We start from the raw sequence: 9,192 nt of genomic DNA on the forward strand, positions 1-9,192 counted from the left end.
ATCTTATTTTGTTTTCTATTTACCATACTTTTTTATTGCTTCTCTTTTTCCCTCCTTTTCCCTTTTGTTGAACTGATATTTTCCCTATTTTATTTCTTACCCTTTAATGATTAGGTAGTTAGTTATAAATGGTTATGAAGGTTTTATACAGTGAAATATGTGAGAGCTGCAACTCAATGGGACTGCCTTGTTTTTCCAGGTCTTGTAAGTTTACCACCTTTGCAGGGTACAGTCACCACTTTTCTATCACTCTCTATTTAAACACGGCAAATATTTTAGTTTTCCTTCTCTGACAGGTTCCTGCCCTTACACAGGTTCCAGGTTTTGCAGGTTTTACGGTATACCCTATTTCAATTTTTCCAGTGGTTAAGTCTTTTTAATTCTTAAGCACATATTTAAACTTACTTTATAAAATCAACATCTTCAGTTATTCAACATATAACTAGCTTCTCTCTGAACAAGTCAAGACCTTTCCTGCTTTTATTTTTCTCCTTCGGCACGACACCTCCCATGTAAAGATCACTAGGGATTTTCATTCCACAGCACTGTTATTCCTTTCCCTCTCGTGTGTGTGTCTCTCTCCTCAGTCAATAATTAAATTTCACGACACTTTTCACTGGGTTTTGACACCAGAATTTCCTATCACTCATGTCTTCCTCTCTGATTCGTTTTTCATTTTCCTGGGATATATTGTTTACTTATCTTTTCGGAGAGGGTACTTGAGTGGTATATTTTCTGAGCCCTGACATTTCTGAAAGCTTCTTTCATACGTGAATGATGGGCTCACCTGAGTATAGAATTTTAAGTTCAAAATAATTCTCCCTCAGGAGCTTGAAAGCCTTATTGCGTTGTCTGATTCAACGGTTGCTGGAGAGCAGCTTCGCTCCAATAGCCAAAGTGGCCATTGTGCCCCTTCTCAGGCGCTGGACAGCAGCCTTTCAGAGAAGCCCAACAGTCTGTTCCTAGCCTGCTTCCACAGTCCAGGGCACTTTTTAACCACTCATTCATTCAACAAAGATATTTTGAGCAGCTAATGCTCTAGGATCTCAAGTGCAATTTTTTTTAATCAAGTATTTCATGCACTCAGAAAGGTACAGAGAATAATATAACAAATAGCAATGTACCCACCATCCATATTGACAAATCTTATTATTTTGCCATAAATGAAACACTACAGAATCCATTAAAACCTCAATCCTTTCTTAACCACTATCCTAAATTTGATGTTTATCACTCCCACTAATGTATTTTTAATATATCCATATAGTGCTTAGTACATGACATACGTGAACTAATGGAGTTCTCACTACATCCCAGGGAAGTAGGGACTATTATTGTACACTTTTTATAAATGAGCAAAGTAACTTAATCAAGGTCACAGCTCGTAATGGGGCCAGACCCAGCAACAGAGTATGTGCTATTAACAACACAAGTAATACAGTAATAAGTCCCATGTATTTAAACGTTGGATAATATAGTAACAACTCCCATGTATTCAAACTTTGTATAAATGGTATCATATGGAACACATTCTTCTAAAATCTTGTTTTTTATTCTGCTCTATCACTAAGCAGAAAATATTTATCCATGATCTAGCTAGTTCTGGTTTGTTCATTTTTATTATGCTATAGTGTTGCCTTGGATTTTAAATGAATACTTAGATTGCTTAAAAAATTTGCAGCGAATGCTGTATAGACGTCTCCTGGGGCTCAAGTACAAGAGTTCCTTTAAGGTATATGCCAACGCATGAAATGTCCAAGTTCTAGGGCATGCAAATCGTCATCTTCACAAGTTATTGTCAGATCGCTGCATCAATTTACATTCCCACCGTGGGAAAGCAGAGGGTCCTATGTTTTGTGTTGCTGGCATTTGGATTCCAGCTAAAATCTTGCTGAGCTATGGGGCTATTTATTATACTGTCGACCCTTACATTACCCACTTTTTTTTCCTTCCTAATATAGATACCTCAGTGTGGCCTTTGCTTTCAGTCTCCTTATGTAAAAGTGTTTACTGATTATTTATTATGTGCCCTCTCTTACTGTTGCTGCTTATCTTCTCAAAGTTCACAACACTGTAAGCAGCGAAAAGTCTCTGAAATGAGTCAAATAAAGGCTTACCTGTTTTTCATAGGGTCATGTATTGTTTAAAAAAAAAAAAACAGACAAGTCAATTCCAACTCATAGTGAACCTCATAGGACAGAGTAGAACTGCCCCCATAGGGTTTCCAAGAAGTGCCTGGTAGATTTGAACTGCTGACCTTTTAGTTAGCAGCCAAACACTTAACCACTGCACCATCAGGGCCCCCATGTATGGTTCAGCTGGACCTAAAATAAATCAGACAGCTAGAAACATAAGGGTTTTACCAAAAATTGAAATTGGATCTAAAATATTGAATTATTATACTTTATAAAATAGAAAAAAATTCTATTCTTATGTTTTAAAACTAAACTACTAGTTTTAACAGTGTGCAGATGTCTTATCATCATACTAAAAAATTATTAAACTAATAATTATATACGGCATTTTGAGAAACTCTGCCAAGAGTTATAATTCCTGTCCTCCAGGATTATACATATAAAAATAAATCAGTTTTTAAAAATTCCTTTATCCTGTTGCTCAGCCAAGGATGCAGGCCAGACCTCCAACTGCAAGAGCAACAGATTCATCTATTCAATTGCCTGCTCAGCAGCCCTGCTTGGGTGTCTAAGAGGTATCTCTAAGTATCCAAAACCAGTCTCTTAATTCCTGCTTCTTCTCAAGTCTTCCCATCTCAGAATAGAAAGGAGGCTTCAGTCCCTGGGCTGAAATCCTTGGCGTCATGCTTCAGTCCTCTCCTTCTCTTATTACCTACATCCAATACATCAGGAAATAGTCCTCACTTCAACTCCAAAAGACATCCAGAACCTGACCACATCTCACCTCTTCCACTCCTACCACCCTGGTCTAAACCAACCATGGTTTGCTTGGATTTCTGTAATAGCCTCCTGACTGGTCTCCTGCTTCCACTCCTGCCACCACTATCATCTGTTCGCCACACAGTAGTAACCAGAGGGAACTTCTAAAAAGTAACTCATTCAGATCACGTCACTCCCCGGCTCAAAATCCTCCTGAAGACTTCCCATGTCACTCCGTACAATGGCTCAAGGCCCTACGTGACCTGGAGCCCACCCCACCAACACCAGTATCTCTGAACTCATTCATTTTTGACCACGCTTCCCTCTGCTACTTTGCTTCAGCCTTGTGGTTGGCAGAAAAATGGGTCCCCAAAGATGTCTACTTCCTAACCCCAGAACCTGTGAACATGTTACTTTACATGGCAAAGGGGGATTAAGTAAGGTTGCAGATGGAATTAGGTTGCAAATCTGCTGACTTTAAGATAGGGATTAAGTCTGGGTTATCTGGGTGGGCCCAATGTAATCACCAAAGAACCAAACCAAACCCACTGCCATCGAGTCAACTCTGACTCATAGCGACCCTATAGGACAGAGTAGAACTGCCCCATAGGGTTTTCAAAGAGCACCCGGTAGATTTGAACAGCCAACCTTTTGGTTAGCAGCCGTAGCACTTAACCACTATGCCACCAGAGTTTCCAGTGTAATCAGAATGGTCCTTAAAAGGGGAAGAGGGAGGCACAAGAGGAGATCAGGGTGATGCCACTCAGAGAAGGACTTGACCCATCATTGCTGGCTTTGAAGATGGAGAAAGGGGTCCAAGGGCCAAGGAAGGGAGATGGGTTCTAGAAGCTGGAAAAAGTCAAGGAAATAGGCTCCTAGAGTCTCCAAAAAGGAACATAGCCCTGCCAACACCTTGATTTTAGCCCAGTGAGACCTAATTTAGACTTCTGACCTCCAGAACTGTGAGAATAAACATCTTAGTTATTTTGAGGCACTAAGTTTGTGGTAATTTGTTAGAACAGCTATAGAAGGATAACATAGCCTCTAAGCTGCATAACCTTAAAACATGCCAACCACACTCCTGCCTCAAGACTTTCACACTGTCTGTTCTTTTCTCTCTCAGATTCCTCCAAGACTCAGTCCCTCGAGTTCTCCTCATCAAATGGTCTTGCTTGACCACCCTACACAAAATATCCCCTTTCGTAACTCACCAACTCACTTATCCTGTTCTACTGTCCTCCATAGCATCTATCACTATCTGAATATTATACGTTTACTTACTTATTAGCTTATGGTCAGTTCTCCCAGAACATGAGCCCTATGGCGGCAGAGGCTGTTTTGTTCGTTGCTTTATTTCCACTGCCTCGGACCATGTCAGGCAGAGAACAGGCACCTGATAAATATTTGTTAAATGAATGAATGATTGTGTAACAGAAAGGACACAATTTATACTGGAGGCATTAGGCCTCTCTGAGAAAGCTATGTTAAAGCTTAGAATGAAAGCTGTATAGGAGTTATTTGGGTCAGGAGTAAAGGAAAGAGCAGTCTAGATTGAAGTAACAGCACGTGCTAAGGTTTTGAATCTGAGCATCTGAGGAGCTGGCGTTTTCAAAGAGCAGTGTAGTTGGAACATGGTGAGTGAGGTGGGGGATGAGGCAAAGGAGCAGGCAGCAGCAAGATCACTGTTGACCATTTTGGATCTTAACCGTGATAGGAAGCTTTTGTTTGGGATCTTATCTTCATTGGGATGGGAAGATTTTGATGACTTTTACCACCTAGCAGCTAAATGGGGAGAGACGGTACGGGGCAAGAAAGAAAGCAGAGAAGCCATTTAACAGAGTCCATTATTACATTGGCTTCCCTGGGTGGAGCAAACAAGTAACATGCTCAGTTGCTAACTGAAAGACTGGAGGTTCGAATCCACCAGTTCTACTCTGCCACACATGGGCTCTCCATGAGTTGGAATCAACTCAATAACTGCTTATTGTTATTATTACAGTAGTCTGACCAAAATATGATGGTGGTTGGATTAGACTGGCAAGGAGAAAGAAAAAAGTGAATGGTCAAGATATCTTTCGAAGGTAGAATTAACCAAATTAGAAGAATTATATGGAAGGACTGATGGAGAGGGAGGTGTCAAGAACAGCCCCCAATTTTCTAGCTTGAGGAACAGAATGGATGGAAGATCTATTTACTGAGACAAGGAAGAATGGAAGAGGAGATTTTGGGGGTAACAGCTTTTGAATATATTAAGTTGGCGAGATCTGTGACATTCCAGGGGGGGTGGGCAGCTCTCAAGTAGTCAGATGGATATACTACTACCTGATATCCTTGGGAGAGAGAACTGGGCTAACAATTATAATTCTTTTTAAGTTGTTTGTTTATAGGTGTATTTAAGTTATGAAAACTGTTAAAATTACCTAGAGCAAGTGGATAGAATTGGGAGAAAATAGCCTAGGATATTCTGCAGAACTTTACATTTTAGAGGTTGGCTAAAGGGGAGAAATGAATAATTAAGACTGAAAAGGAGCCCTTAGAAAAAAACCAGGGAAGCCCAAAAGAATGTGCTATGATGGAAGCCGAAAGAAAAGTGTGCTTCACAGAGAGTTTCACTGCTCCCAACATTCTAGTGATTTGAAGATGGGATTTACCAACATGGAAGTCAACGTCAACCTTAACAAGAAGAATTTCTGTAGCAAGGTGAAGGTTAACTATTGGAGCGAGTTTAATAACACATGGGGCTAAGGAAGTGCTAATAAGGAATACATTCAGCTCTTGATAAACTTGATGTTGAAAGGGAATATAGTTATGTGACAGTAGCTAGAAGAGAATGGAGAGTCAAGGCAGAATTGAGAGCTTGTTTTTTAATCAGAGGTATTACCCTATTATTGAACACCGATTCAACTTATTTTGAAGGGAAGGGTAGACAGATGACTCTGGAGAGAGGAGATATGGTGTGGATGTATACACTGAGAAAACAAGAGGTAATGGGGCTAGAACTCATGAGAACGGACTGGCCTTTGCCAAGAGGTGGGGAGACTGGCAGAGATACAAGCAGGGTTGCAATATTTCTGAAAATGTTGAATATCTATTTGAGATTGGTAATCATGGGTGAATAGTGATACTAACCTGTCAGTCTATACATTCCTATTCATCCAGTCTATGTACCTTTATAGACTGCCTCCTATGTGCCTGTCCTGAACTGCGATGACCAAAAGATAGTTCGGAATTCCTGATGTAGTAGAACAGTGGGATGCAGATCTCAAATTCTTGTAAAAAGACCAGGCTTAATGGTCTCCCTGAGACTAGAGGGACCCTGGAGTTCATGGTCCCCAGACCCTTTGTTAGCCCAAGACTGAAACCATTCCTGAAGCCAACTCTTCAGACAGAGACTGGCCTGGACTATAAGATAGATAATGATACTGGTGAGGAGTGAGCTTCTTGGCTCAAGTAGACACATGAGACTATGTGGGCAGCTCCTGTCTGGAGGGGAGATGAGAAGGAAGATGGAGGCAGCAGCTGGTCGAATGGACACGGGGAATACAGGGAGGAGAGGAGGAGTGTGCTGTCTCATTAGAGGGTGAGCTGCTAGGAGTACAGAGCAAGGTGTGTATAACTTTTTGTATGAGAGACTGACTTGATTTGTAAACTTTCACTTAAAGCACAATAAATAATTTTTTTTAAAAAAAGAGGCAGTCCAGCCTTCATGAATTTCTCTTTGATGTTGCTCCTGGAAGCTTCTGAATGGGCCTGGGAGATTATTATTCAGTAACATTTACTTCAATGCCACAGTATACACTAGGCTCAGAAGTTACCCCTATTCTATTTCCCCTTTCAAATAATCCTCAGTCATATTCTCAATCATCTCATGAGAGAATATTGGATAATGTGCCCCATTTACAGAAAAGCTCAGTGATATAACAGCAGCAGTATAAAAAAAAAAAAAAATGTCTTGTCACCAACTTGAACAACTGACTACCTCCCCATAATCAGGTAAATTCCTTGATCCCAAGAGACAACAAGAAAACTCTTCCCCCTTTCCCAGAGAAATTACCCATGTGCAAAGCCATCTCCTCTCTGCATTTCCCCCCATTCTGCTGACTCTCAGGCACAGAAGCCTCACGGGAGTAGAATCTGAGGTTGTTCCCAGCAGCTGGGGCCTGGGTGTCTTCCACTGAAACTAGAGGAGCGCTCCTTCAGCACCCCCAAACCTGTATTTGTGTTCCAACCCCAAGTCCCTCAGACCCACTCCTTTTCCAAAATTCAAGAGGATCACCAAGACAATTTGCAGTATCAGCTCACATCCACAAATTAAGAAAACAGAAGCAAATACCTACACTAGAATGTCAACTCCATGAGGCCAGGAAGATTTGCTTTGTTTTAATCACATGTGTAACTCCCACTGCCTAGGAGAATACCTAATACACAGAAGGTCATCAGTGCGAATTTGTTGAAAGAATGAAATATGCAGAACCACTTGCCAACACCATGGCAGAAGATTCTCTTAGCAAAATTATGTTTCCAGATTCTAATATCCTGACAAATGTCTTCTGTTTCTGGGACCACTAGCCTTAAAGACAGATGTATCTGCTTTTGCAGAAAGAGCTTCGATAAGCTTATCACCTACGTGACAGTACATATCACCGGTCCTGCACCGTTGGTAGGAAGGCTCCCATTATCCAGAGAAAAGCAGGGAAAATTCTGAAAATTTAGCAGTTTAAGAAGTCACAGTTAAATTAGGAAGGATTTAGAAATGAATGACAATAAAAGCACTGCTTTGAAGGCTTCTGGGATACTGATAAAGCAAGAGAAATTTCCCACCCAGGAAAACTTGTGGCCCTAAATTATACATTAAATTAGAAAATAAAAATGATTGGATATTAATGAGTCAAAAATATAACTAGAAAGGCTTTTTAAAAAGGAATAGTACATTAAACTCACTGAAAATAAAATGAGGGATTAATCAATTCGATGGCAGTGGGTTAACCAAAAGGTCAGCAGTTCAAATCTACCAGCTGCTCCTTGGAAATCCTATGGGGCAGTTCTACTCTGTCCTATAGGGTAGCTATGAGTCAGAATCAACTCGACACTAAAGGATTTTTTTTTTTTAATAGCAATGGGTAATAAAAATAAATACAGAAAATAAACAAATATATATATTTTAAAAGGAGCAAATATGATCAACAAAATCTATTGGAAAAGGCTAATGATATACACAAACTTCTGTTAAGACAAAAAAGAAAAACAGAATTCACAAATAAACACTATCAGGAATGAAAAGTGGAATATAACTACAGGTACTGTAGAGATATTTAAAAAATAGTAAGATACTATATACCAAAATTTTTGAAGGCTTAAGTGTAATGTCTAAATTTTTAGAAAAATATGAATTACCAAAATCGACTCAAAAAGAAATGGAAAACCCATTGAATTAAACTACACTGAATTTTCTAAATATCACGGCTTCACAGATGAGTTTTACCGAACATTCAAGGAACAGATAAAATCTATCTCACACTAACTGCTACAGAAAATAGAAGAAGAGGGAAATTTCCAAATGCGTTTTATGAGGACATATAACCCTGATGGAGCCCTGGTGGTGCAATGGTTAGGAGCTACACTTGCTAATCAAAAGGCTGGCAGTTCGAATCCATCAGCTGCTCCTTGGAAAGCCTATGGGGCAGCTCTACACTGTCCTACAGCTTCTCTATGAGTCAGAATCGACTCTACAGCAATAGGTTATAATCCTGATACCAAGCCTCAACAAAGACAGTGCAAGGAAAGAAAATTATCGGCCAATATCACTTATGAACACAGATGCCAAAGTTGGAAAAAAAAAAAAAGCATTCACAAATTGCATGTGGCAGCGTATTAAAAAAATACTAGTGCATTATGGCCAAGTAGAAATGCAAGAATAGGACCACATTAGAAAAACTGACCAACATCACCCACTATATTAACATATCAAAGACAAAACCATATCATGATCTCAACAGTTGTAGCAAAAGCATTTAATAAAAATTAATATTCATTGTACAGTTTTAAAATATTCCCCTATTAAGCATGACTGGGATAGAAGGGAACTACCTTAACCTGATATGTGGTTTCTACTGAAAACTTACAACAAATACTATCAATAAAGATGACACATTAGAAGCCTTTAAATTAGTTAGAAATGGGAAAACATTGCTTGTTCTCACCCTTACTGTTTGCTGCTCTATGGGAAGTGCTAGCCAATCCAGTGGAAGTAAAAATGTGGAAAAGGTATCAGGATTGTTATTTACAGATAATATGATTA

This window comes from Elephas maximus, chromosome 8, assembly GCF_024166365.1.
Source record: "Elephas maximus indicus isolate mEleMax1 chromosome 8, mEleMax1 primary haplotype, whole genome shotgun sequence".
Lineage (NCBI taxonomy): Eukaryota > Metazoa > Chordata > Mammalia > Proboscidea > Elephantidae > Elephas > Elephas maximus.